Genomic DNA, 26,985 nt, shown 5'->3' with positions numbered 1-26,985 from the left:
CATCATTCAATGTAGATTATAAATATTAGTAGTGAAAACTTCAGTACCTGAAGAGTCTTTCCTCTAACACAGCAATAATTGAACAATAATGATGACAGCCTTATTTTTATGAATCACAATGACTTGTATTGATTTGTACTTGGGGACTGCAGAAAGCTTTTTCAGCCAGTTTACAACAGGAAATGATTACATTATCAGACAACTAATAGGGAGGGGGTTGAAGGAGAAGACAGAATTGACTACATGCTGATGTAAGCATTAGGCCTTTTTCTTACTAAGCACCAAGCACTAAATACTGCAAAACCTTTCTTATCTGGATTTCCCAGGTTTTCCCAGACACCCTATTATGCTGGCACCTGTTAAGACTCAGTCATATGACTCTGGGAGCTGATTTGAGGCAGAAGAAGCAGAGATTATACTCCTTACCACCCGGGATAACTCTGCCGTACGCGAACCCACAGATGCAATGTGCGCCAACCAAAAACGCTTTTTTGCTGCATGCACTGCCATCGCGTAGGTCTTCAAATGGGTTCTATACGGCATCCTGTCAGATTCGAGCCGAGTTCTTCTCCACTTGCGTTCCAGTCGCCTACCAAGCCATTTCATCCCCCGCAACTCCTCCGTGTACCAGGGGGCCATCTTAGCAGCATGCCTGGAGGGACACTTAGGAGCAATAATATCTACTGCCCTGGTGAGTTCTCTATTCCAGGTTCCCACCAGGGCATCGGCAGAATCACTGTCCGCACCAACATTGAAACCCTCCAAGGCCTTTTGGAAACCCGCTGGGTCCAGCAGCCTTTTTGGGCAGACCATCCTAATAGGTCCATCACCCCTGCAGGGGTGGATTGTGACCGTGATACCAACCTTAACCAGGTAGTGGTCCATCCATGACAATGGGGCAACCACCGTATCCCCCACCCACGTAACACCCCCCTGATCTGAACAGAAGACCAAATCCAGTATTTGGCCAGCAACATGAGATGGTTCAAAAATTAATTGGGATAGGCCCATAGTTGTCATGGCTGCTTTGAATTCCTGAGCCGCACCAGACAAGCCAGTCCCAAAGTGGATATTGAAGTCCCCCAGCACCAAGAGCCTGGTATAGGCCTGGTAGGATTGGGACTGAAATGGAAGTGAGGTTCTAGAATGTCTGGTTTATAGATCTTGCAAAAATCATGGCAGAGGGGAATTAAGGCCTTCCTAAGCCCACCATCAGGAATGATCAGGTAAGTGCACATATATTAAACAAATATCTATTCTGACCTCAGCCAGTGTTGGGTAAATTGTGCTGTCTGCAAATTGGAGGGAAGCAAGGTACTCACACATACATACACACCAACCCCGCTCCCCCCCTGCAAAAACTCCTGCAGAATGAGTAAAATGTCCCTGGATGCTCCAATAATAAATGAAAATGTTCTTTTATCTACTAAAGATATCATGTTGTTGTATTCTTCACTGCCTTCTCTGAATCAAATAATAGAGTTTCTTCGTTATACAAAGTGTGTTCCATAATTTAGTTGTATATGTGATATATAATTTTTACTTTTATCATAAGTTGTTAGTTTTCCCATTTTTATTTAACTGTATGCACAGTTGTGATAACTCATTTTAACAATACTGAATGTGACAGATTATAACATTATTATTTGCTCATTAAATAAATAGATGCAAACATCTGCCTAAAAACAGGCCACAGTCATCATGCCCTGATTTCTGAAATCACCTTACACTTCTGAGGTCCCTGACCTATTGATAGGGTAACCACCATTTTGTCTTCTGTGCCTTTGACAACAGTATGAAGTACAGCAATTTAGCTAGTGAAGCTTTTTCTCCCACTCATCTCCATGCCAGAACATCTGTTAAGTTTCTCTGTGTTGGGCTATTGTTCAACAGTTAGTTTTTAACCCAGGAATACGGCCAATAAAAAGTTGGCAAGCCTGCTGATAGCCTCACAACTGTATGTATTCTAACAGTTGTTGTCCCAAGAAACTGGGAATATCCAGTCCCTTTCACACTTGCCAAATAGGTGTGTGAGGATCACTCCACTAGGGATGGCCCAAGATCTGGTCCCTGAAGTAGGGATCCACATGCTTCACCCTCTCATCATCATTCCTTCACCCTGCCATGAGGCAGCAGCAATCTGTTGTACTGAGTCAGTAGGTAGGTAAATAGCCATTCCCCCGCCCCCCTGCATTGAATTTGAAGGGGGGAAAAGAGGGGGAGAGAGATGAAGAGGAAGGGCAGGAAAGTGGTGGGCGAGAACATTTCCTCTCTCCCCTTTTCACAGCAGTAGCAGCAAGTGGGTGGGCAAATGAGCAGATGCAATGGAGTGGCAGGATGCTTCTTCACCCCTAATATTTGCTGTCTTATGCAGCCTGCTACAGCTCACTGCATGAACAGGGTGGTTTGCTTCTCTCCCACATATAATGCTATGTAAATCCATGGTTCTTAGATTTAAGACAATTTAAGCTCACTACAGCTTGATTAGTTTATGGATTGGCCTTTTTATTTTTCCAATATTAGCACAATTATTTGCAAAGTAACCTCCCTGCATAGTCTTGCAGCCTTTTAATTTGGCAAGAAAGAATGTCCTTCAAGTTGCTAAGACAAGAGTAATTCAAACTATACGTATAACACAAATATTTCTTTCTATATAAGAGGGTGAGCTATAGGGAATGTATTGAACTCCAGAGTGGATAGCATGATAGGTCAGTTTCATCTTCTTCACTAATGGTAAAGGTAAAGTGTGCTGTCGAGTCGGTGTCGAGTCCTGGCAACCACAGAGCACTGTGGTTGTCTTAGGTAGAATACAAGAGGGGTTTACCATTGCCATCTCTCGTGCAGTATGAGATGATGCCTTTCAGCATCTTCCTATATCGCTGCTGCCTGATATTGGTGTTTCCATAATCTGAGAAACATAGCAGCGGGGATTCGAACTGGCAACCTCTGGCTTGATAGTCAAGTCATTTCCCTGCTGCGCTGCACGACTTCCCTCTAATACAGGGGTTTTCAACCCTTTTAAACAATTGTGTGTTGGAGATGGACTTGCAGTGCATCAACCTTTTGCACCAACTATCCTAATGACCACCGGGGCATTGGGAGTAGAGATAGTGAGTAAGGGTCTCCCTAACTGTTCTACCCCTCTCCACTCTATGACCCCTGATCTGACTCTTCAGCACTTCCTGTGCGGAGTAACAATCCTTCCTTTCCTCCTGGAGAGCAGATGGAAACATCTCTCTCCCTCCTTACCTATTCATTATGTAGTTCTTTAGATTAGTTTTAGGTCTTTCCCATCCAAGTGTACTTAACCAATAAATGTTGGGAATTCTCTCTGGTAAGAGATACCCTTCTATTACAGCAGAGTGCACAGAGGCAAAACACAGCAGAGTGTGCCCAGGCATGCGTGTTTGCTGACAGCAAAAGAAACTTGGAGCCAGTTCATAGTTTCAAATCAATATGAGGAGTTTTTATTGGAGAACTCCATTCTAGATAGGAAAGTGGAGAGATAGAATCTCTAATCTATCTATCTAGCTGGATGCAGAGAGATGCTGTCTGCATCTCTGCACAGCACACATGGTGCAGAGAGAGAGAGGCGAGCGTGTGTGATAGGGAGAAGAAGAAGGAAGAGAGGAAGGGAGGCAGGAAGTAAGTCAGTCCCTGAAAGTAGCAATCTACATATCAAAGGGATAGTGTCAGAGCAGTAGATAGGAGGAATGACCAATGTCTTGACCCCTCTAGCCCTCTGACTCACTATTCTGTCCCACTCTGTCATCGAGGCATGAGGCAGCACAGAGTTCTTCACTTCCAACAATAAATACTTAGTGTTTAGTTATCAAATCTCTTTATTTCGGTCAGTGACCAGCATGAGTGTTTAGTTCTACAAGGATATCCATGTGTTTTCTCTAAACAGCTGCAACAACTAAACCATCCTCTGCTATCTACTCTGTAACTGGAGTGTGTGCCCATTCCTTAGTGCTCTGCTGTTTTACCCACTGGGGTAAAAATTAACAACCTCTAACAGTGTGCCCCTTCTGTCTCATGATCTGATGTGATATAATAATATAATATAATATAATATAATATAATATAATATAATATAATATAATATAATATAATATAATATAATATGCAAGCAGTCAAGGATTGGGACGCACAGAAGTAAATACAAGCCTTTGAATTAGGCCTCCAAACCCCAGACCTCTAACTCTAAATGCTAGTTGATGCTCAATGATAACATCTCCCTCACTGCTAAGGCTGTTAATCTGGCTGAGGGGGTGTGCTGAACCTCAGCAACTAGCTAGCCAATCATAAGGAGAGGAGGAGGGAGAGATGCTGTCTGATACTCCTCCTCTCTCCCCCTCTCCTGAGGACTTCTCTGCGTGCAAAATGAATCATCTGATGGGGAGCCAACGGCATGGTGTGCCAGTGAGTTGGCGGATGTGGTAGGGCTCTGTGTCCCACCCACCCCCATGCAGTTTGCATACCCCCAGTTGAAAATCCCTGCTTTAATAGAAACAGTGCTTGAATTACAGAGGGAGGGGGGATAGGGGGTCTTTTGTGATGGCTTCTTTAGCTAATATTTTTGGAAGATTGCAAGGGGGGGGCATGATTTGGTTAAAACTTCGGTTAAAAAGAAATCAGGGTCTGGATCTTGTGGATTTTATTAAGGGGCCTCTCTCTTTTGCCCCATACTTCAAACACCAAATGAAAGGGGAAAACCCTAAAATGACAGCTATAGCAGCAGGGGTGTGTGTGTGTGTTTGTCTGTGTTGGGGCCTTTCAGAATTAGTGAGTCTGTCGTTTCCCCTCAGATTTTCTGACATATAATTGAAGGCATGTGCACTTGCCTTTAAATTATATGCTGCAGGAGAAAAATAGTTTAGGACCTTGCTCTGCTTTAAATGAGGGTTTACTTGGGTGAACTATGCTTTAAATGGAGTTCCATGTGCATTAACTTTCCAGTTTGTTTTCTGCTGTGAAGCAAAGAAATGGCTGGAGACAAATGTGTCTACTTAATGCAATACTTTATGTGTGTGGGTGAAAATGCAGTAGGATGTCGACTTTATCTGGCTCCTTTGGTGATATATTGCTACTAAATAGCAAAGGCAATGTAACATTCGGAAAATATGTGATCAATTACTGTGGAAAAAGCACAGAACTCTTGATGCTATCCCATCTTCTGCATGTGCATATGTGAGCAAGAGTCCCCCCTCCATATTCTGCATCTCTCAGAGGCAGAAAATTAAATAGCCCCACAGTTAAGGATTCAAGGCATTTTTACACAGAGAGCAATCCTAAAAAGGGAGGGGGGGCATTGTCTATTTCTTGGTTTTATTGTCTTGTTTTTGTAAGAGATTGTAAAAAGTCTGATTTTAAGAAGGAAAACAAATAAAAACGAAGTTGCTCATGCAGTTCTACTCCGCTGAAACTGCACCATTATTTTAAAAGAACTAGCTCTCTGAGAATCGACCACAAATTCAGTGTATGCTTGCAATTTTGCCAGGAAGTCAGGAATTTGCCTTTGTATAAGGCAGATAAAAACAAAAAATGTTTTGCTAACATTTAATAGTGTAAAATGCCATGTACATAGATTGTGCTACATAAATCACTGATAATCAATTAAAATGTATGCTGTTTGGACACATATCGTTGTGGGTTTGGCTGGCTTGATCATGGCAAGTGAGTAGATGTTTCTTAATGTCTGTATCTGGTGTCCTTTATGGGCAATCCATCTGGAAGAGTGGATGCTCAGTCTTGTGCTCTGCAGATGGATGTGTGAGGGTCAAACAAGACATGTCAGTATATGTGTTGTTAACTTGAAACCATGAGAAATGTAATGGTGGAGGGTCTGATCCAGATTGGGACTGTGGTGTGGGGGAGGATATAGACTTTCTTTTTGTGCCACAGTCCTGATCTGGACTGGGGCCCAAATTGCTATTTGCCTCAAGAAAGGCAGCTTCCCTTGTGGGGCAAATAAGAGTTTTGGTGGTCTGATTTGGATCTTTTTTCAAGAAGTACAAACAATGGGAATATGTTGAGCCTTTAATGGCATGGCTGTTTTGATTATGAGTAACAGCAGTTTGCTGTTTTTGAATTTTGGAGAAAGAGATAGAGAGAGCTGAAGACCTTTGAGTTGGCTGAAAGTGAAACACCTTAAGGTGAAGTGCTTCTCTCTTTTGGGGGATTTATTTTTAGGAGTCTGCTTCCATATTTGTATATTTGTCAACAGAGCAAGTATTTCAGAGACTTCATAATTCTTACCCCAAAGAAACAGATTTTGTAATCCTCTGCAGCATTTACTAGAGTAAGGCTCAGTGGCTGACATCTAAAGTTAGGATGCAGCAGGAGGCCATGTCCTCAGAACTAAGGCTTCTCAATCAGTGGAGTGTGTTCAGTGGGATGGAATGGTTTTTGTGGATCTCCGAGGCCTCCAGAAGTTCTCTATGCCTTTCAGAAATATGTCCCTGAGGGTTCTGCAGTGTGCTTCACTGCACAGGAAGTCTCTGGCTCCATTAAGAGCAGCTCCTGGTTGCAAGGACGCGGCTCCTGCTGTGTCCTCAGTATGTTGCTTTGGATGTCAGCTGCTGAATATAGTGGGTATTTACTATATAGATAAAATATATAGCTTTCTTTTGAGTCAAGATGCTTCAAATTGCGCGGTATACTTGATAACGTTGCTCTTGGAGCTTCTCACACTTCAGGAAATGAGAAACACATAAAAATATTACTCAAGATTTGTTTTTTGCAGAATTCTTGGAAGGCAGACAAGTGAAGAACAGGTGATACAGAAGCAACCAGTCATCATTATACCAAGATGGGTTCCCCCCCCACCCCGGCCTAAAAGTCCTCTATGTTAACTGAAGTTATATGCCAGGCAATACCTATTGTAAATTACATTAACTGAAACTTACATTGCAAAGGAAGGGACTAGCTAGGAAAGGTTAGAGAAATATACAGTGGGAATGCAGGGTGACTTGAAAATATTGCCTAACTTTAAGGGGCCTGGTGAAGCACCAGCAAAGAATTATTATTGGGATGGGTAGCACTTATTTTAATATTTTGATTTATAGGACAACATGGTAATAAATTCACTAGGAATAGAAGAAGAGGACTGGGTTTTGTTACCTTGCTAGATAACAGCTTACTGCTGAAGCAATGATAATTCTGTACATATGTATCATAGGGCAAGACTCAGAGATGTTATTTTTTTTAGCAAGCTTGTTTTGCAATGATAGAAAATTATGGTCCCAGAGAAAGCTGATAGTTATGCAACCTGCAAGATTGACTGCCATGTTAGATCATCATTCCTAAGTTGATGTGCCAGGTGGGTTCCCTTCTGTCAAGTGTTGTCCCTTGTTTCAGGTAATTGCAACCTGATAAATGTTAACACATAAGTATTCACTAGGCAGCTTCAGGTCTTCATTACTTGCTCCTCCTCTTGTCATGTTATCCAGACAGCCTTATGTGACAGTTGAGCATAAGATGCTTAAAGCACTTTAAAGTGTTTATGGATGTCTGAGGAAGTTTTGTCTGGGTGAGGGCTGATGTTTTCAGAGGAGAAGGATGCTTTCAAATGGGAACAGAAGTAATGAGAGAGACTATAAAGATTCTGACTAAGATTCTGACTAAAGATTCAGACTAATGAAGTGCGTCTGCAACAAAGGAAGCTCATGCACCATGTGCTGCATTTCAGACTAAAGTTGTGTGGGTGCCCATGTGTGCCTGGAGTCAGTCTTTTGGCAACCACCAACTCAACGGCACACTTTACCTTTACCTGAAGTGCTCTGTGCCAACTGAAAATATGTCACTGATGGTCATGCAGCCCTTAGGGACATGTTTTCAGGAGGCACAGAGCACTTCAGAGGGAAGCAGAGGTTGGTGAAAACCGAGCTTCCTGAATGAGCACCTGCGGTGTTTTAGTCTGGAATACAGTATGCTGCATTCACACTTTGTTAATCTGGATGTCAGCCATCAAAGAAATGTGTCCATGCAGATGGATTTGTGAGTGTCAAACCCACTGAATTAGTGCAGTCCACATAGAAATGGTGCTAAACATCTCCAGCTCAAATCCATGTGTATGTGTCTGTGTTCAGATCAGCTGTTTTGTTGTATGAGAAGCTGTTGAAGTTCATACTGCATCTGTCACGTCTAAGCTCTATTTCTTGTTGGGTTTTCTGTTTTATTTTGGGGTGCAGTGGTTTGTACTGCATTAAGAGGCTTTAATGTGATTGGTCAGGATAGTGCGATTTTCTTACCACCCTCCCCACTTGATGATTGGGATATGGTGTTTAGCAATTTCCGAAGAGCTATCAAGATAGAGTATATAGCTTTTATCAAGCAAACCACTTTTCTCTGCTTGAAATTTTGTATGGAGGAAGAGCATTTTCAGGAAACAGATGTCCTGATAGAGGGCGTTACAGAGTATATATAGAAGCCAGCTTCCATGTTCATATCCATAACTGGATGAATTCCATGGTGCTTTCTTTGAAGATGGTTCAAAAGCTTCAGCTACTGCAGAATGCAACCAATCACTTGTTGCAGGGGCGTAACTACTATTAGGCAAGGGGAGGCGGCTGCCTGGGGGCCCCCACGCCTCGAGGGGCCCCCGCAGAGGCAAGTCACATGACTATATATTGTGAAGTGTGTGTCTGTGTGTATCAGCGAGGGGCCCATTTTAAAATTTTGTCTGTGGGCCCACTCCAGCCTTGTTATGCCCCTGACTTGTTGGATATCACCTGTTTCGAGACATCTACCTTGGCTGCCATTTCATTTCCAGGATCAATTTAAAGAGCTGTTTTTGGCCTTTAAGAAACTGAATGGCTTGTGTTCCAATTATCTCAGGGATTGTGTCCTCTTTAATGTGAGTTGTGAGCAATTAGACTAAAAAAAAAAAAAAAAAGGTAAAAAAAAAAAGGAACTATTTCCCCCAAACTTAGAAAACAGCTTAGTTTTTCCAAACTCAATTCCAAGCCTGTCACAGTCCATTAATGCCATTTGGAGTGGAACAGGGTCTGAACCTTCCTCAGCCCCTATGAATGTCTAATGCTGTCTCCACTCACCTGTCTCTTCTCCAAGTCTCTTCTTCTCCCGCCCCCACCCCCAATTTTTGTTGGTTGCTTGACTGCATGCCATACGTAAGGAGCACAGGAACATGTAGTTTTCCTAATATGGCTATCATGTATCACAGTGCTTATTGTGTCTAGCATGCAACGGTAGCAATGTGTAAAACATCAAAGAGGAGATTGGGGTGAGAGATCCCCATCCCTTCTTTCCCTTCTAGAGCAGCAAAAAGGATAAGGGTGTGAGAGGAAGCTTGGCGGCAATGGGTAGATGAAGGATGGGAGGGAGGGTACAAGTTCCTTTTCAGCTTGGATTTTGATTTGAACTAAAAGAAAGAAGATCTAGGCCTTTTTCTATCGTCTTGAAGAAGGCATTATGAGTATGCCTAGATTCGTAATATGAACTGTGCTTGGACAGTGTTCAGACCATTCACGAATACAAATACGAATATGACAAATATTTATATACTGCTTTTCAACAAAAGTTCCCAAAGCAGTTTACATAAATATAAATAAAATTTTTAAATGGCTCCCTGTCCCCAAATGGCTCACAATCTTAAAAAGAAAAAGAAAAAGGAAAAAAAAAGCAGCCTAAGAGAGACACCAGCAACAGCCACTGGAGGGATGCTGTGCTGGGGATGGATAGAGCCGGTTGCTCTCCCCCTGCTAAATAAAGAGAATCAGCACTTTAAAATGGTGCCTTTTTGCTCAGGTTGCCATGGATGACTCCTATATGAGTCACTCTGGCACAAGAGCTTGTAGAGGTCCCTTCCTGTTCCAGGTCATATTTTGGGGGAGGTTAGATAAGCCACCAAGGAGAACAAAGCAGTCTCAGTGGCAACCTTGATCTCAGGAATTGTTTTCTGAAAGTGATATGTACAGCCTCATCTCTGCTGTCTTGAAGATAAATTAAAGATTTTCTTTTCCCAAAGCCCTTCATTTATTGATCTGCTTTATGCTATTTTGCTCCTGTTCTGTTGTTCCAGTAGGTATTTTATTTTGTTTCAATATTGCTTAATATTGCTTTTGAATTTTTGTTCACTACTGTGAAATTTGCATGAATACAAGTATGAAAATCTTTTAGATTTTAGATGTGCACAATGATGAGTGAAATGAGGAATCTCATCCATGGGAGTACTTATGAGCATGGTACCAAGAATATGCTCATTGCACTGGTCTAAACAACATGGATGCTGAAGTGAGATCTTAATGTAGGGCTCAAATGTTGGAGAGTTTGGTCACTACTATTCAATTCTATTCCCTAAAAAGTGAGATTTGAGGCCGAAGTATGTAAGACATATAAATAAAAACTATATTAGTACCATGTAAGAAAAGATTGAGTATGGGGAGTAGCAATGCAAATTCCTCTTTTCACTTCTGCCATCACAGACTTCAAGAAGTTACCTCTAGGGCTGAGGTTTATACACTGCATTCCCCCTGAGGTGCAACTGGCATAATGTATTCAATTAGTGCTAATGTTGTTATGATAGGCTTTTGGAGATCACTAATCCACATAGGAACAGAACACACAGTCGGAAGATGATTTCTAGTCGCTTCTAACCCTGGAGTGATTTGAATGACTTGGGAACATGTTTGTGTCAGCACATCACTGCCATCAGCCTTTGCTCCCAACAACAGGGAGACAGGTTTTCAATCTAAACCTCTGACTGGATGTATGATGGATTTTATTTTTTTTAAGATATGTTCAGCATTTTCCTGACATGGGTTCTGACAGGAATCCAGCCAATGCCATGAAGGATGGAGGTAGCTTGAATAAGAACGGGTTGACCTTCAGCAGAATGGAATGCCTGTGGGGAAATTCCTGCATATAAATTCATGTTAGCTTGATAATGCTTTTTTAATTTCTGAGGAGAATCAAAGAGTTGACGGCTCTTCTGCAGTACGAATGACATATGTCCCATCAGGACCTTGCTGAAGGGGTGGGTGGATGCTTGAGAAGATTGGACTTTTTTCCTGGTGTCTTGATTGTTAAAATGACAAATACTTGATAGGCACCTTTGCTCTCACATGAGAGTCTACGGGTCTCTCTCTCTCTCTCTCTCTCTCTCTCTGAATCTTCTTACCTGTATCTTGTTCTCCTGTCAGTGGATACTGTCCTTGAACTACACAAAACCTTGCAAGCTGTGCAGTGAGTTGAGTCGCTTACCTCTGTTTCCAGAGAAGTTTATCTCCCTTGACAAGGTTTCGCTAGTTTTAGTGGCACGGTTAGTGACAGCCCATGCATGCAGCAGCATGTGACCTGAGCTGCTTGCATCAGACTGTGTAGTCGTCAGAACTGTCACACAGTCAGAACAAGTTAATTCAACATGAGGAGAGGTGCAGGCTGTAATAATATCAGGCCTCTGGAGAGGGTGCTGTCATGCAGTGTGTACAAACAGCTGCCCCGGCTGGCTGCTTGCTCGTGTGTTCGAGAATGCAGGGTGACAGGCAGCAGGATTCTTTACAGAGAGTAACTTGGCAAATGTGCATGTTAATTGTCTGTCTGCTTGGTGGGAGAGGTCACTCCAATTTCTTATGGTTTGGGAAAGGTGCCTTTTGCTTTTTGCCTGAAGAGGTATGATGAAAGGTCAGAATATATTTATTATGAATAGGGTAGTGTAAAGACGGGTCTTAAATTGTTGTCTTTGGCCTGTTCTACGGATGCAGTTCAGTTATGCATCTAAGACTGCAACCTTTCTTTAAGGCTGCAGTTCTGTGCATTCTTGCCTGGGAGTCAGTCCTATTGACATCAGTCAGACTTCCAGTGCGTAATTTCTAGATAAAGACATAATTTCTAGATAAAAACACTTAAGTCTGGAAATGTCACTCTCTGATTTAGAGGCCTTGGGCCCTAATCGCTAGCCATTCTCTGCCATTATTCTGTGCTACGAAGAATGCACTCTGTTCCTGCTCAGAGGCATTCTTATCCATTCTTACCAAGTATTGTCCAGAACTGAGCCCTGACTTTGAAGCAGATGCCAGGGCTGAGCCTGACACAAGTTAATTACTCAACTTGTTTCCAAGTAAACATGCCTCAGCTTGCACAGTATTTAATTTCAAAAGGTAAGAACCTTACAGATGTTACAGATACAAGTGGGTGTAATCGTATTATAACTGGCAAGGAGAAAGTTAATAGAGAAGAATGTCTCTCTCAGTAGTAAAACTCAGGTTCTCCTACTGAAATTGATTGCTTATATTCACAACAGACTAAGGGACAGAGTTTTCACACTATACACCATTAATTTGAGTTCATGACTACAAAGTGAGGCGATGGCACTGGGTATACTACTTTATCTGGCTCTAAAAAAGAAGAATTAAACAAGTTCATGAGGAGAGGTCTGTCAATATCTATTAGCTATGAGAACTAAATGGAATTCCCATGTTCAGAGGCTGAATGGCTAAGTCTCAGATGCTAGGGATGAATAACAGAGAACAGCCATTACTGGGATGCCCTGCTTGTGAACCATGAAAGGCATTTGGCCACTGTTGGAAACAGAATGCTGGACTAGATGGAAAGCTCAGTATGAAAGCTCAGAAGCCAAAGTTAGGCTGGCCAACTCTTTCAGTGGTCAGGCTATAGGATTTCAGCATTCCACATAGTTTTTCCTTTGCCATGGATATTGTTTTATTGCCCTTACTGTTTGTGTAGTCACCTTAAGTGGTGCAGCAGGGAAATGCTTGACTAACAAGCAGAAGGTTTTCGAATCCCCGCTGGTACTATATCGGGCAGCAGCGATATAGGAAGACGCTGAAAGGCATCATCTCACACTGCGCGGGAGGAGGCAGTGGTAAACCCCTCCTGTTTTCTACCAAAAGAAAACCGCTCCAGAAGTCAAAAATTGACTTGACGGCTTGCTTATCCCTACACTCCAGTCCTTCCTTCTCAGATCTCTGCCACCATGATCATTGCCAAAATACTCTCAAAAGCTTTGCCACCATGTATTTTGGAAGCAGAATAAATGATGGACATTAACTGCAGACATGCAACATGACTTAATTTGTAAATTTCATTATGAGTGCAGATCATGATTGTTCCTGACCCAGGATTTCAAATTTTTGGTACTCCAAATATTTAAAGTATTAGTCCTTTTCAGATGACATGTTTGCATTTATTAAATGCATGGCAGGGAAGACTGGGATCATGACTGCTGGTCCTGATCCACTCTCCATTCAGACAAATGTGTGTATAGTAGTATGGATGTAGACACTGTACATGGGATTGGGGACCTGCCTTTTGCAGGGGTTCCCATTCCACAGAGAACCTAGGTGCATACAACTCCTATTTACTAAGGATCTATTGACAGCTTCACTTTAATGTATGGAGATTGGGAGAGAGATCGACAGGTGTGATTCAAATTCTCCCTTTCATGCACTCACTGGATGTTTTGAAAAGGCGGTGGATGGCACCTTTCTCAAACCACCCAGTGACTCCATAGCTGTTCGGTTATTTGAGCCCATGTTTTCTGGCATCTTGTCTGATACTTTATCCACCGGGACCACATGAGTTCTTAACACTGGTTCTATGCTTTTGTGTATTTTAGTTTTTCTAGCAACATTCCTCATGGCAAAAAAAGATGAATACTTTGTCTGTGCTTTCTTTCTTTTTTCCCCTTCCGGAAGCAATTGAATCTAAGCTCCAGGTGCCATTAAAGAACATCTAAGTGTATTGACCTTAGCAAATCCAGCATCTTTGATGCCAGGAAAGCAATTTCTATGAGATGAACAGTTTCCAGCTCTTGATAAGAGGTGAGGAGGGGCTACTTCTTGTATATGAATAATTTCTTACAGAAAAGTGAAAGCTAACCATTCATTTTAGGCAGATGAATTCTCTTATAATGTAGATATTCCTTTTTAAAAAGAAATGAGACCACTGGTAAAGAATCTGAAGCTTCATAATTACCTGATCAAGAATATCCTAAATTAAAATATAATGAAACAAACAGCAAAATCAGAAATGCCCAATTCAGGAAAACCGCAGTTATGAGTTTCTTTTGGTACAAAGCCATTTTCTTAATTGGTTGGATCAATATTGATATCAGAATTAAGATGTGAGAACAGCAGTGCAGACCAATAGATAATTTCCCTGCATTCAAATTATGCTTCATAGTGGAATAGTGTGAATACTTTTGACAAAATAAGTTCAAAAAACCTTAAAATGCTCACCTGGCACAATGGTTTTCTCTATAGAGAAAGCAAGGTAATTTGGGTTTCAATGAAAGGTTGTCTTTTTAAGAGCTACCATGAGCCCCTGGTGGCGCAGTGGTAAAACTGCTGCCCTGTAACCAGAAGGTTACAAGTTCAATCCTGACCAGGGGCTCAAGGTTGACTCAGCCTTCCATCCTTCCGAGGTCGGTAAAATGAGTACCCAGAATGTTGGGGGGCAATATGCTAAATCATTGTAATAGAGAGCTCTGGCTATAAAGCGGTATATAAATGTAAGTGCTATTGCTACCAAGGGCAGGCTGTTTAGAGATAGAAATACTACTATCCCACAGGTATATGGGAATCCATATGGATTTTTCATGTTCTGTGCTAATTTTGATAGATCCTTTCAGTATTAAGTTTGCTGTGTGATGTCAAACTGTATGAGACACCTGTAAAAAGGGTTCTAATGTAATGCAACTTTGTTCATAGTTATTTTCTAGCCTCTGAATGAATGTAGATGACCAGTTTGCAACATGGAAGGGTTTTCTAGAAACATGTTGTAATTTTTGTCTGTCACTCTTGTGTGGTATAGCTTGGCATCTTTACCAAATGTAAAGCCTTGCCCAGATTCCTATGTGGTTAAATAATCATTTGTATGAGTAGTCTGTTGTGCATTATGAGTGGCTTTTAACTCCATCATCCATGATTTGTGCTGAGAAAGACAGGAACATACCTTGCTGCTGGTAGCATTCATCTGCAATGGAATGAAACTCTGGAAATGAGGACCTAATGCCTGACAAAGTGCTGTTGACATCTCTGATGCAATTATGCATTATGCAATGAAAATGTTTCCCTAAAACCTGTTCTCCTGAATGTCAGTGTCATTTCCCATAAGAACCATAAGAACAGCCTTGCTGGACCAGGCCCAAGGCCTTTCTATTCCAGCATCCTGTTTCACACAGTGGCCCACCAGATGCCTCCGAGAAGCCCACAGGGGGTGAAGGTTTGCCCCCTCTCCTGCTGTTGCTCCTCTGCAACTGGTATTTAGCAGCATCTTGCCTCTGAGGCTGGAGGTGGCCGATAGAAATCAGACCAATGTTCCCTCTAACAGGGATTCCCAGATGTTATTGACTACAACTCCCAGAATCCCCAAGCAAAAGCCACTGCAGCAGGGGATCCTGGGAGTTGTAGTCAACAACATCTGGGGAACACTGTCTCAGACTAGTAGCCATTGATAGACCTGTCCGCCATGACTTTGTCTAAGCCCGTTTTAAAGCCATCCAAGCTAGTGGCCATCACCACATTCTGTGGCAGAGAATTCCATAGGTTAATTATTAATTAATTAGAATTCCATAGGTTAATTATATAGGTTAATTCAATTGTAGTTTAGTGTTACCACCAGAAAAGTATACTGGCTAACATACGCACAACCTTTAGTGCACACAGTAACTCATCACACACACTGTTGTACATGTGCGCTCTTGTGCACACACAAAAATGGCACAAATTGGAAATAATGACCATATTACCACACAACCACGTTTGCACAATTTTACGTGTGCACAAGAGCACACTTGCGCAACTGCATGCACGTTGTGTTATAGTGTGCATGGAGATTTGTGCAGTAGGTCAGCTACTGTCCCCATTCTCATCATGATGTGTGGGTGGAGACAGAGCCAGGCCCCTTTGAGAATGCATGTCAGGGTAGCAATCAGCAGGACAATGCCGGGACTAAAGCAAGAACAAAACAGAACAACAGCAGAACACCTTTCTGCAGATGTCTCCTACAGTTTTATGAGAAAATCAGTTTTCATTTTTTAAAAAACCATCTAGCTCTCACAGTTTTAGAAAATGATTTTGAAAATGAGAAAACATAGCTTATAAGCAGAAGAGAATGAAAAAAGAAAGACCCTTTTGCATTATCTGAGAGACACAAAAAGAGTGGGTTAAAAACGTGTATCTTACAGAATATGAAATATGTCGAGCTGCTTGGTTTTAGGAGGAAGACAACACTAGAAAAGAATTGCCACAGAAAAATTAAAAGTGAAAAACTAGTGGGCACATTGAATAGCATTCCCTGCTACTGCATGGAGAAAAAAATAACAGAAGATGAGCTATTATAGATGTTATGCCAAAGGAAAAGGCAGGCAGCCTTCATAAAGTGGCTATAATTCTCAAAGGAAATGAAAGTGTATAGCTCCAAGTACCTAGTAATTTGGAGGCTAATTCTCCTTCAGACTTCAGGTCAGTGTTCCTAAAGTTTCACATGTATGAATCCAGCTCTCAAAGGGCTGGATAATGATATGTCTGTGCAAAGGAGGCAGGAGATGGCAATAGTTTCTCCCCTGCTCTCCCAAGTACAGGCTGAGAATGACTGCAGTTCTCATTTGAGTAACTGCTATTACCACTTCCAGTCTCTCTGCTGGCTTCACGATAGCACCAGGAACAGAATGGATGCACTGGAAAGCACACAACCCAGAATCACAGGGCTATGACACCCTTTTACAACAGTGTGTCCCATGAGCTTCAATTTATTGTGCAGCTTTGATCACAGCATTACTTTAGAACACCATAGTATAAATCAGTCTAAATGGCTATTAATTTGTTTTGCAGTTCAGAATGCTTTACAATTCTTATTTCATGCAGCCTAGAATCAGCTCTGTGTGGCAGTTCATTATGAAACGTGTTGAAAAACAGTCTGTGGATCCTGCAAGCGACTTGCCCAAGGCCAGTGGCCACTTGCCATCTGACAGTGGCTGAAATGAGTGCCAAACCTTGGTCTCCCTGGACTAAAAAGAGTCCAAGCAGGAAAATCCTCCAGAGCTTTCATGAATCCATTAGCATCCATAATCCTCAGGGGATAGACCATCCTAACTAGTCACCATCCCTGCAAAGATCTCTTAGTCCAGTCTTTACCAAGTAGTGGTCCTTCCATAACAACAACACTACATGGATGTTCCTTTTGAATTGAACCTATATTAAGTCCTGGGTTGTTTTCGTGTAAAGTTGGAGCATTTATTCTCACTGACCCCCATCTCTGATCCTAGTTTCTTGCTCACATGGAAGATTCCACCGCGAATCAGAGCTGACTTGATCAAATCTAGACAGATGGCAGGTCTCGTTGCAGCCCCTTGAGCAGCTGCCTCTGCTGACAAAGATGCTCTACGTCTCCTCAGCTGAAAGAACAAGAGAAGGTTGGCAAAGCCATTGAATATTTCATCTGACATGAAGTGATGAAGTGATTTTACAACTTACTTATGGTGATTAAATTAAATGGGTTCCCCTTCATGTATATTTTATCAGTTGCTTGACTTTCTTTTCTTCCTTTCTTGGCCCCCTTGCCATTCTCTCCAGCTGTCTCCCTTCTCCCACTGAGACATAAATTGTGTGCGTTTGTGTGTGTGTGTGATCTGTGGAAAGACAACATATACAATGATATATTCCGGATGGATGTTTATTGTTAAGCCCTTGCCTGAACTAGGAGGGATGTTACAGTACCATATATTATGTTATGGTGGTTCACTCCCCCCTCCACCCACTGCTCTTAGCCTCTAGCCATTTAGAAAGCACTCAGAAGGTGTAGGGAAGTTCTGATTTAAAAAAAACTCTGACGCTTGTGCACTACTGCCTTGTCAATGTAGATCATGTTCCAACTGATCAAATCAGCCCTTCAGGCAGGAGCTAGTAGATAGCTCTCCTCTTTCGCCTGCTGCTGGAAGGCTTTAGCAGAGTGGGAGTCGGAGCATTTTCTTTAGTTCAGCCTCAGTATGAAGCTACTGGCAATTTTACATTTGCAAATTAATTAAATTCACATTCATGCATACGTGTAATAGCTGCTTCCCTTCCCCCTTCAAGAGAAGGTGGCAAGCATAAAGACAAGAAAGCTGACGTATCCTTCCCTGCTGCTTTTTTTCCTTTTGACTCAACACACTCATGATATCTGCCAGCTGCTGAACAGCTGTGCAATAAGAATGGAAGAAACAGCTGCTTATAGTATAGAGACAGAGATGTTGTGTGGCTTTCCCATCCACAGGCATTCTATCTATCTATCTATCTATCTATCTATCTATCTATCTATCTATCTATCGGATTTGATTTATATACCACCCTTCCTAAAGTGGCTCAGGGTGGTTTACAAAAACAATCAAAAACACATAACAAAACAATTAATTTTTTAAAGAAATATTTAAACCAGATTAATATTAAAACTTTGTACTTTGCCCAGAAAAAGTGCCCAGTACAAAGTGCTGGAAACAGATTAGCAGCCACTGAAACTGTTTAAGAATAGGCATAATATGATCTCTCTGGGATACCCCAGAGACCAATCTGTCTGCCACATTTTGGACTAACTGAAGTTTCCAAACTACATACAAAGGTAGCCCTACATAGAGCACATTGCAGTAATCCAACCTGGATGTTACCAGCTTTGTTTTCAGGTCATTTCCCTCAAGGAATGAGCAGAGTTGTCAAATAAATCACAGCTGGTAAAAAGCGCTCCTGGCCATAGCCTCAACCTGAGGCATCAGGTGAGACCTGGGTCCAAGAGCACTCCCAAGCTATAAACCTGTTCTTTCTGGGGGAGAGTAACTTCATCTAGAACAGGAAGTTCTATCCTGTCTTTCAGATTGTGACTCCCAACAATGAGCACCTCCATCTTGCTTGGATTCAGCTTCAGTTTATTATCCCTCACCCAGCCATTACTGCCTGTAGGCAGGCATTTAAGGGGCTAATGCCATTTCCTGATATTGATGATAAGGTAAAATAGATTTGGATGTCATCAGCATATTGATAACACCCAGCACCAAACCCCCTGATGACCTCACCCAGCACTTTCATGTAGATGTTAAAAAGCATTGGTGACAGAATGGAACCCTGAGGGACTCCATATAGCAGCTCCCATTTTGCAGAGCAACTGTCACCAAGTGCCACCATCTGAAATCTACCCGAGACATAGGAGCGGAACCACTTTAAAACAATGCCTCCTATCCCCAAATCCCTCAGATGATCCTGAAGGATATCATGGTTGGTGATATCAAAAGCTGCTGTGAGATCCAAAAGAACTAGCAGAGTTACACTCCCTCTGTCAATTCCCTGGTGAAGGTCATCTGTCAGGCCGACTAAGGCTGCCTCAACCCCTGCTTGGAGGTGGTCAGACATCACCCTCTCAATTATCTTACCCAACCATGGGAGGTTGGAGACTGGCCTGTAATTATCCATCACCAGGGGATTCAGAGTGGGATTCTTAAGAAGGGGTCTACTCACAGCTTCCTCCAAACAAGGTGGCATCCTGCCCTTCCTCATAGGCCAGCTACAACAACCTCCCTGCAAGATGAAATCAGTCATGTTGGGCAAGGATTAAAAAAACAGGTTGTAGGCTGTACCACTCCAACAACTTGTTCACATCCTTAGGAGTCACAAACTGAAACTGATCCAATTTAATATTGCAAGAGGGATTGCAATAATATATTTTAAGATGCCATTCCCCGCTATTCCTTCCATATTACTGAGAACTAGAAAGAAGCTTTTTTTAAAAAACGAGTTACCCAGGTAAAAGAAAAGTCTGTAAAAGGAAGATGTGGAAGAACCTAATGTCTCCCTTCCAAGGAACAGAAACTTCTGCTGCTAAAATCCTAAATGCCTTCACAACACCCACATGATTTATTTTCATTTACACATCATATACATGTAACAGCTGCTTACAGCATAGTGATAGAGATGTTGTGTGGCTTCTGTGAAAGGCATGCTTTGAAGATCATGGCTGCAGCATGCAAATGTAAGTTTGAGTGGTTTGAGGGATTAAAAGAATATGCTAAAAAGCAAGGTGGTGGCTTAGAAAGACAGTGAAGATGAAGAAGGAAGATGTATAGAAGAAAGACTGATAGCTGGAGCAGATGTTTAGGACAGACCAATGAAAGACTGTTTCTGAAGAGTTTAATGACAAGAAGAGAGACAGTATATATGGTTTACATATTTTGAGAGAAAAGGGATATTTCCAGAGGGAGGACTTTTTTGTGCAAGCTTCCATGGGCTTGCACAGGAGCTGCAAGGGAAGTTATAGCTAGGTGTCTATACAGGTACTGAATTCCTAGCAATTCTTGTCACCCCACTATTTTCTGGGTGCACCAGCAGCTGAGTGTTGGGGAACAGTGCAGGTTGGGAATCCCTCCCTTGCCCCTCTGATTGAAGTTCATTAAAAAAAAAAGTTGCTCTTGTGGACATGTAGTTAAGTGTACTTCTGACTTATTGAACTTCTGTGGCATTTCTCTGGCCCACTTCTGCCAAGACTTTTGAGGAGCTTGGACTGGAGGAAACCATGTTTGAATTTGGTTTTTAGGGGCTCATTCGTCTCTTAATAAATCACTTCCTGAAAATCCCACTTAATAATCGGTTCCTGAAATTGTGCTGAGTTATTCCCCTTTCCTCCTGCCAATTATTCAAAATGATTTGGCTGCAATTCTGTGCACACTTTCCTGAGAGTACGTCCCATTGAACTTGGTGGAACTTACTTCCAAGTTAATATGCATCTGTTCGCTGCTGCAACCATAAGGTTGCCCTTCTAATTTTCTGATGTTTATAGTGCACACTTGTTGGGGTGGAAATCAGCGATATTGTGCAAATACTACTTATAGATTATAATGGCCATAGACTATAATGCGAAATCATTAAAATGCTTATAGCTGGTTTGTTTCTTGTCTGAATGGGATGAAAAGCTTATGCACAGTAGACTCTTGTGGTGCCATTATACCATCACAGTTTCAGACACACAAGTGTGGGGGTTTTGTGCAAGCATGCATTATTCCTTTGGGGTCTTTTAAATTCCTGTAATCTCTGTGATTTGGGAGGAGTGAGAGGGAAACAATGGTTTACATTTAGTCTTGAGTAAGCATCATTGAAATCAATGGGACAAGTTAGTCAGGAATAATTTAACTACAATTGATTTAAATGGGATTAGTCATCACTAACTTAGTCAATATCAAAGCCAATTTGGTATGGCTTTGAGTTCAATATAGGATGCAACATTGAATCAAAAACAGCAATAATAATTTGGAAGGAGAGAGAGTGAGAGTGAGCGAGCGAGCAAAGTGCTCTTGTACTCCTCCTGCTACATGTACTGTTGCACAAAGTCACTATTGCTGCCATAGCACTGTTTTAATCCAAGGATGTACTAGCTGAAATCCCAAATCTCTCTGCTCCAAAAAGCAGAACGTTCCCATTTTTGGTGATCTTTTTGTGTGACTGTCACTGGCACCTATTGGACAGTGCCTCTAGCCCTGTACAGATGGTCAAACAGGATAGAAATGAATGTGTGGAGGGAAAACCTGGATCAAGTCTGCTGGCACAACTCAAGACCTCTGTGCATTGACAAAAAGTTGACACAGAGACCTATCCTAATGCAGAATGGCACTGAAGGCCTGATCAATCTGTATCCTGCAAAAAATCAAGGGTACAGATAATATGACTAGAGTCTATTATTGGAATAGATCCCTGTCTGTGCATAAGTTCGTCTCAACTCATGGAGGTCAGGGTGGAAGAAGCAGGTGTGATTCTTTTCTCCTCCTCCACACATTCATTTCTGCACCATCTGATGCTCTGCACAGGGCTTAGAACATCATCAAAGATAATACAATTCCCAGTAATTCAGTCTGGAATTCTTTTCAAAGGTTGCTATTTTTAGAAGTTGTTATTGGTTTGGTAAAGGGTGAGTGCTTATCTGCTTTCACATGCAGACTTTAAAGGTGCATGTAGCTTTTAAAAGAAAAAAAGTGCAAGACTGTCAACTTCCCTCACAGGAACACCTTGCTATTTCAAGAAGCTTTCCTGATTTTTTTTTTAAGGGAATGGTTCTTCTTTGAAGCACGTGTGCTCCTTTGGTAAATCCTCCTTTAAAAAAACAAGCAAGAAAACTCCCTCCCCCCCTACTGTAAGTCCATCCCCATCTGCTCCATGACTTCTGCCCCTATTATATTTATGCAGGGAGATCTATACAGATCCTACTGTTGCAGGAGCTGAGCTTTAGCACCAAAGGGGGAATTGCTTCTGTTCACCCCCTGCCAACATTTGTCTATAAAGCCTGAGAGTGATAATGTCTCTTAATATCAAAACAGCAGCAGGTGGTCCTCAAATATGTAAATTCTATGTTGGCCCTGGAAATACCTTAGGAGACTGTTGGTGGTGGGCTGCTAGTTTTTAGAAGGACACATGCCTGAATCTCTTTGTTGGAGATTTTCCTTACTGCTCTGGAGCTTGGGTGTCACTTCATTTTAGATGAACCCAGATGAACCCTTCGATGTCAGGAGATGCCACAGAAGCCCTGTCCTCTACATCACTGCTCCTATTTAGCATATAACCTAGCTAAATCTCTATTGGAGATGTGTCTCCTCAAGCTTCGGTTCTCTGCACCTGTTTATCCTACTGACCACTAGGGGCTTTAGAAGAAGAGGTAGCAAATAAGGGGACTCCTCTTGATTACACTCTTTTCTATGTTCTGAGTCCACCTGACAGGTAGACAGATATTCCCAAGCTACTTCCTTCCTGTTTCTTCCTTCTCTCTCCCTGAGCACCATGAGGCAGCTAGCTGAAGGGACACAGGATTTCTATCCTAGCATGCAATTTTCCCAATTCACCTTTTGGACCTTAAGCATCAGTCTCCAGGTACTTTTAAGGAACTGCTCTATCCTCACACACACATCTTTTGCTGCATAAAACTCTTCCCTCCAACATGCTTCCCATTAATTTCCACAGATTTCCATTGACTTTTCATAAGTTCAGGAGGGCTAACATGTAGAGCATGGCTAACAAGTAGAGTCAGGGAAGCTGTAAAAGGGAAGAAGACTTGCACCACCAGGCCCCAGTGAAGAAAGGACATGCTTAGTTGGAATAAATAAGGGCCACTTTATACAGCAAATAACAAACTTGCAATGAGGTCCCTAACTAATCAGAGTGCAGATACTCCTCCCGTTCATGGCCACCTCCAAGTTAGGGCCATCCCACACCAGGGCAAAGGGCCGGGTACTGATTCAGTCAGGCGCCATGTCCTGACCTCCTCTCACCATGAGGCGTCACCCCACTGAGCGGGGAGTGGCCTGACCCACCCCAAACCCAGCTGCCAAAGCTCTGAGCCAGTGAGTTGTGCCACCCCTTGAGTGGGGGCCATTCCCAGCCTGCTGGGCTGCCAAAACCCTGAAGGGCCGTTCCTTGACCCCCCTTCCATATGGCCCTCCAGCTGAACACTGATACTGAATCTACCTACCCCTAACCCGCACTCTCCTGCCACAGAAGAGGGGCAAACCTCAGGCCAAGCTTCTGGGGAGCTGTGTGGCTGCTGGGGAAGTCTCTCCCTGAACCCTCAGGTAATTGGTAAATTGGCTGGCCCTGGCCATGTGGAGGGGGACTAAAATGGCAGGCCCTGTGCCTACTTCATATGTCAAAGGCACAACCCCGCTCCCGCCTCACTGTGTGGGCACAGGGGTAGGGAGCAGAATTCTTTGAGGAAATGGAAGTCCTGCCCAAATGAAGAGAACAGGAAGGAACATAAACTCTGGCAAAAGAAATGCAAGGAGATATTGGGATGCAAAAAAAGAGTTTGAGGAGCATATAGCTAGAAGTGGGAATAAGAAAAACCTATTTAAAAATGTCAGAAACAGAAAACCTGCCAGGGAGGCAGTTGGACCCTTAGATGATGAGGGCATGAAAGGGATTCTTAGGAAGGATGAGATTGCAGAGAAGCTAAATGAGTTCTTTGTGTTTGTCTTCATGGCGGAGGACACTGACCATATACCCTCTCTGGAACTGAGCTTCTCAGGCTTGGAAGCTGGAGAACTGGGACAATTTGAGGTGATGAAGTAAGATGTTCTAAACTGTCTTGATAAACTGAAAATAAACAGATTGCCAGCACCAGATGGCATCTATCCAAGAATTCTGAAGCAACTCATATGTGAAATTGCTGATCTCTTAGCACAAATATATAACTTGTCTCTACAATCAGGCTCTGTACAGAGGACTGGAAAGTAGTGAATGTAACTCTGATTTTTAAGAAGGGATCTGGGGTGGATCCAGGAAATTACAGGCCAATTAGCTTAACTTCTGTGCTGGGTAAATTAATGGAAAGCATACTTAAGGACAAAATTGTTAAACACATAGACAAATGGGCATTGCTGAAGGAGAACCGGCATGGCTTCTTCAAGGGCAAGTCTTACCTCATTAAACTTTTGGAGTACTTTCAGAGTGTCAACAGGCACGTGGATAAAGGTGATCCAGTTGACATTGTATACTTGGACTTCCAAAAAGCTTTTGGCAAAGTTCAACCATGTAGCAGAAGTGAAAAAGGCAAATTTGATGCTAGGGATCATTAGGAAGGGGATTGGGAAAAAAAAGAATGCTAGCATTATAATGCTTTTATATAAATCTATGGTGCGGCCAAATTTGGAGTACTGTGTTCAGTTCTGGTCACTGTATCTTAAGAAGGATATTGTAGAACTGGAAAAGGTGCAGAATGTTGGAAGTTAAAGGACTTTGCGCTGTCTCTTTGCCTCAGACAGTGGAGGACAGACTAGTAAGTCAGAGGGCTAGAGGGTCAACACATTTGTCATCCCTTCTCCACTGCTCTGATGCTATCCCTTTGAAATGTAGATTGCTAATCTTAGGGGATTCAACTTCCTTCCTCCTTCTCTCTCTCTTGCTACCTGGCCGTCTACCTTGCAACATGGCAAGCCTCTCTCCCTGCACCATATGTGCAGAAAGGATGCAGAATCCATCTGCATCCAGCTAGATAGATAGATTAGAGAGCCTAAATCCTCACTTTCCTATCTAGAATGAAGTTCCTTAATAAATTCCTTTTATATTGATTTGAAACTATGAATTGGCTCCAAGTTACTTTACTCTCAGCACACATGCATGCCTAACTTAACTAATCCGCTGTGTTATGCCTCTGTGCACTCTGCTATAATGAGAAAGGAATTCTCTCACCACAGAGAATTTCCAACACAGAAGAAGGCCAGCAAAATGATGAAAGGTCTAGAGCAACTTCGTTATGTGGCAAAGCAACATCATCTGGGGCTCTTTAGTTTGGAAAAGAGACAACTACAGCAAGACATGAGAGAGGTCTATAAAATTATGCATGCAGTAGAGTGGACAGAGATAAATCTCTCTCTCTCTCTCTCTCTCTCTCTCTCTCTCTCTCTCTCACACACACACACACACACACACACACACACACTACTATAACCAGGGCCATCCCATGAAACTGAATGTCGGGAAATATAGGACTGACAAAAGGAAGCACTTTTTCATACCATGCATAATTAATCTATGGAATTCTCTGCCATGGGATGTGGTGATGGCCACTAACTTGGATGGCTTTAAAAGGGCTTAGACAAATTCATGAAGGACAGGTCTATCAATGGTTATTAGTCTGGTGGCTATAGGCCACATCCAGCTGTAGAGGCATGATGCCTCTCAATACCAGTTGCAGGTGAGCAACAGCAAGAGAGAGGGTATGCCGCCCTCACTGCTTGCTTGTGGGCTTTCCAGAGGCATCTGGTGGGCCACTGTGTCAGACAGGATGCTGGACCTGATAGACCTTGGGCCTGATCCAGCAGGCCTCTTCTTATGTTCTAACCTTTGCCACACATGAGGTTGGGTTCTGGTGATGCAAATATTTCATCCAGAACTAAAAACAAAACACAAAAAACAACAACCTCACACCAAGCAAACTACCTAAGACAGCCAAATAACCATGACCCTATAAGAGAATATGACTGTGAAAATTGTGCTGAAAAAGAGCAATCATAGGCCAGTCAGTTTATTTTAAGGCAATAAGTGGAAACAGACACCAGAAGGGCAATAGAGGAAGTAGTAATACGCTACTGATGGGACTTGTTTCTTATGAAAGATGCAAGTCTGTAAGAATTGTTACAGAGAGTAAATTACAGTGGATTTCCAATATTGAACAAATATGTCAAGTGACCTTTCCCCCATTCAACATTTTGTTAATGAAACAGCTTTATGTGATGTTCCCCCGCCCCTAGTCCATTGCCTGTGTTGCCTGAGCATCTTTGTCTCCATTTTTTAGGATTTTAAAAATAAAAAGATAATTTTCTTAATTTCAATAAACCAGTAAGTTATAATTGATCATATTGAGGAGAGCTGGTCTTGTGGTAGCAAGCATGACTTGTCCCCTTAGCTAAGCAGGGTCTGCCCTGGATGCATATGAATGGGAGACTTGATGTGTGAGCACTGCAAGATAATTCCCCTTAGGGGATGGAGTCACTCTGGGAAGAGTAGGAGGTTCCAAGTTCCCTCCCTGCCATTTCCAAGATAGGGCTGAGAGAGATTCCTGCCTGCAGCCTTGGAGAAGCTGCTGCCAGTCTTTGTAGACAGTACTGAGCTAGACGGACCTATGGTCTGACTCAGTACAGTATATGGCAGCTTCCTATGTTCCTGTGGCTTAGTCTATAGTCAATATTTTTCATTTTTCTGTGAATTGGTGGCAAAGTAGAATTGTTCAGCTAGATTGAAATGTCTCTGTTTATAATGTTGGATCTTCCCAAAAGAGCCTATTAAATGGTACTATCAGTTGTGCTTGTGTAGTGGCGCTGAAAGTAGTATGTGGCGTCCTTGCAGACTCTTGCTGGCAGGTGTTGCATGGCAGCAGTGAAGGCTGAGAGCATCTGAGGAGAGCACCATACTGGCACATGGCTGGTGTCTTTGGTATGTGCTGGCATGCCCCAGCCACTCTTGCCTCCTTGGCTACTGCATGATGCCTGCTGGCAAGTGTGTGGAG

General features: G+C 42.4%; 1 long non-coding RNA gene across 1 annotated transcript in view; it reads left to right on the top strand.

Annotated features, from left to right (window-relative positions):
• Positions 1-363: 363 nt before the first annotated feature.
• LOC128342092 (uncharacterized) overlaps positions 364-26,985 on the top strand; it is a 45,860-nt gene continuing 19,238 nt past the window's right edge. Inside the window, exons 1-3 of the long non-coding RNA XR_008314769.1 lie at positions 364-691; positions 13,680-13,805; positions 17,252-17,398. This is a non-coding gene — a long non-coding RNA (uncharacterized LOC128342092). The remainder of the gene's footprint in view (positions 692-13,679; positions 13,806-17,251; positions 17,399-26,985) is intronic.

This window comes from Hemicordylus capensis, chromosome 2, assembly GCF_027244095.1.
Source record: "Hemicordylus capensis ecotype Gifberg chromosome 2, rHemCap1.1.pri, whole genome shotgun sequence".
NCBI classification, from domain to species: domain Eukaryota; kingdom Metazoa; phylum Chordata; class Lepidosauria; order Squamata; family Cordylidae; genus Hemicordylus; species Hemicordylus capensis.
This window is presented reverse-complemented; position numbering and strand designations above follow the sequence as displayed.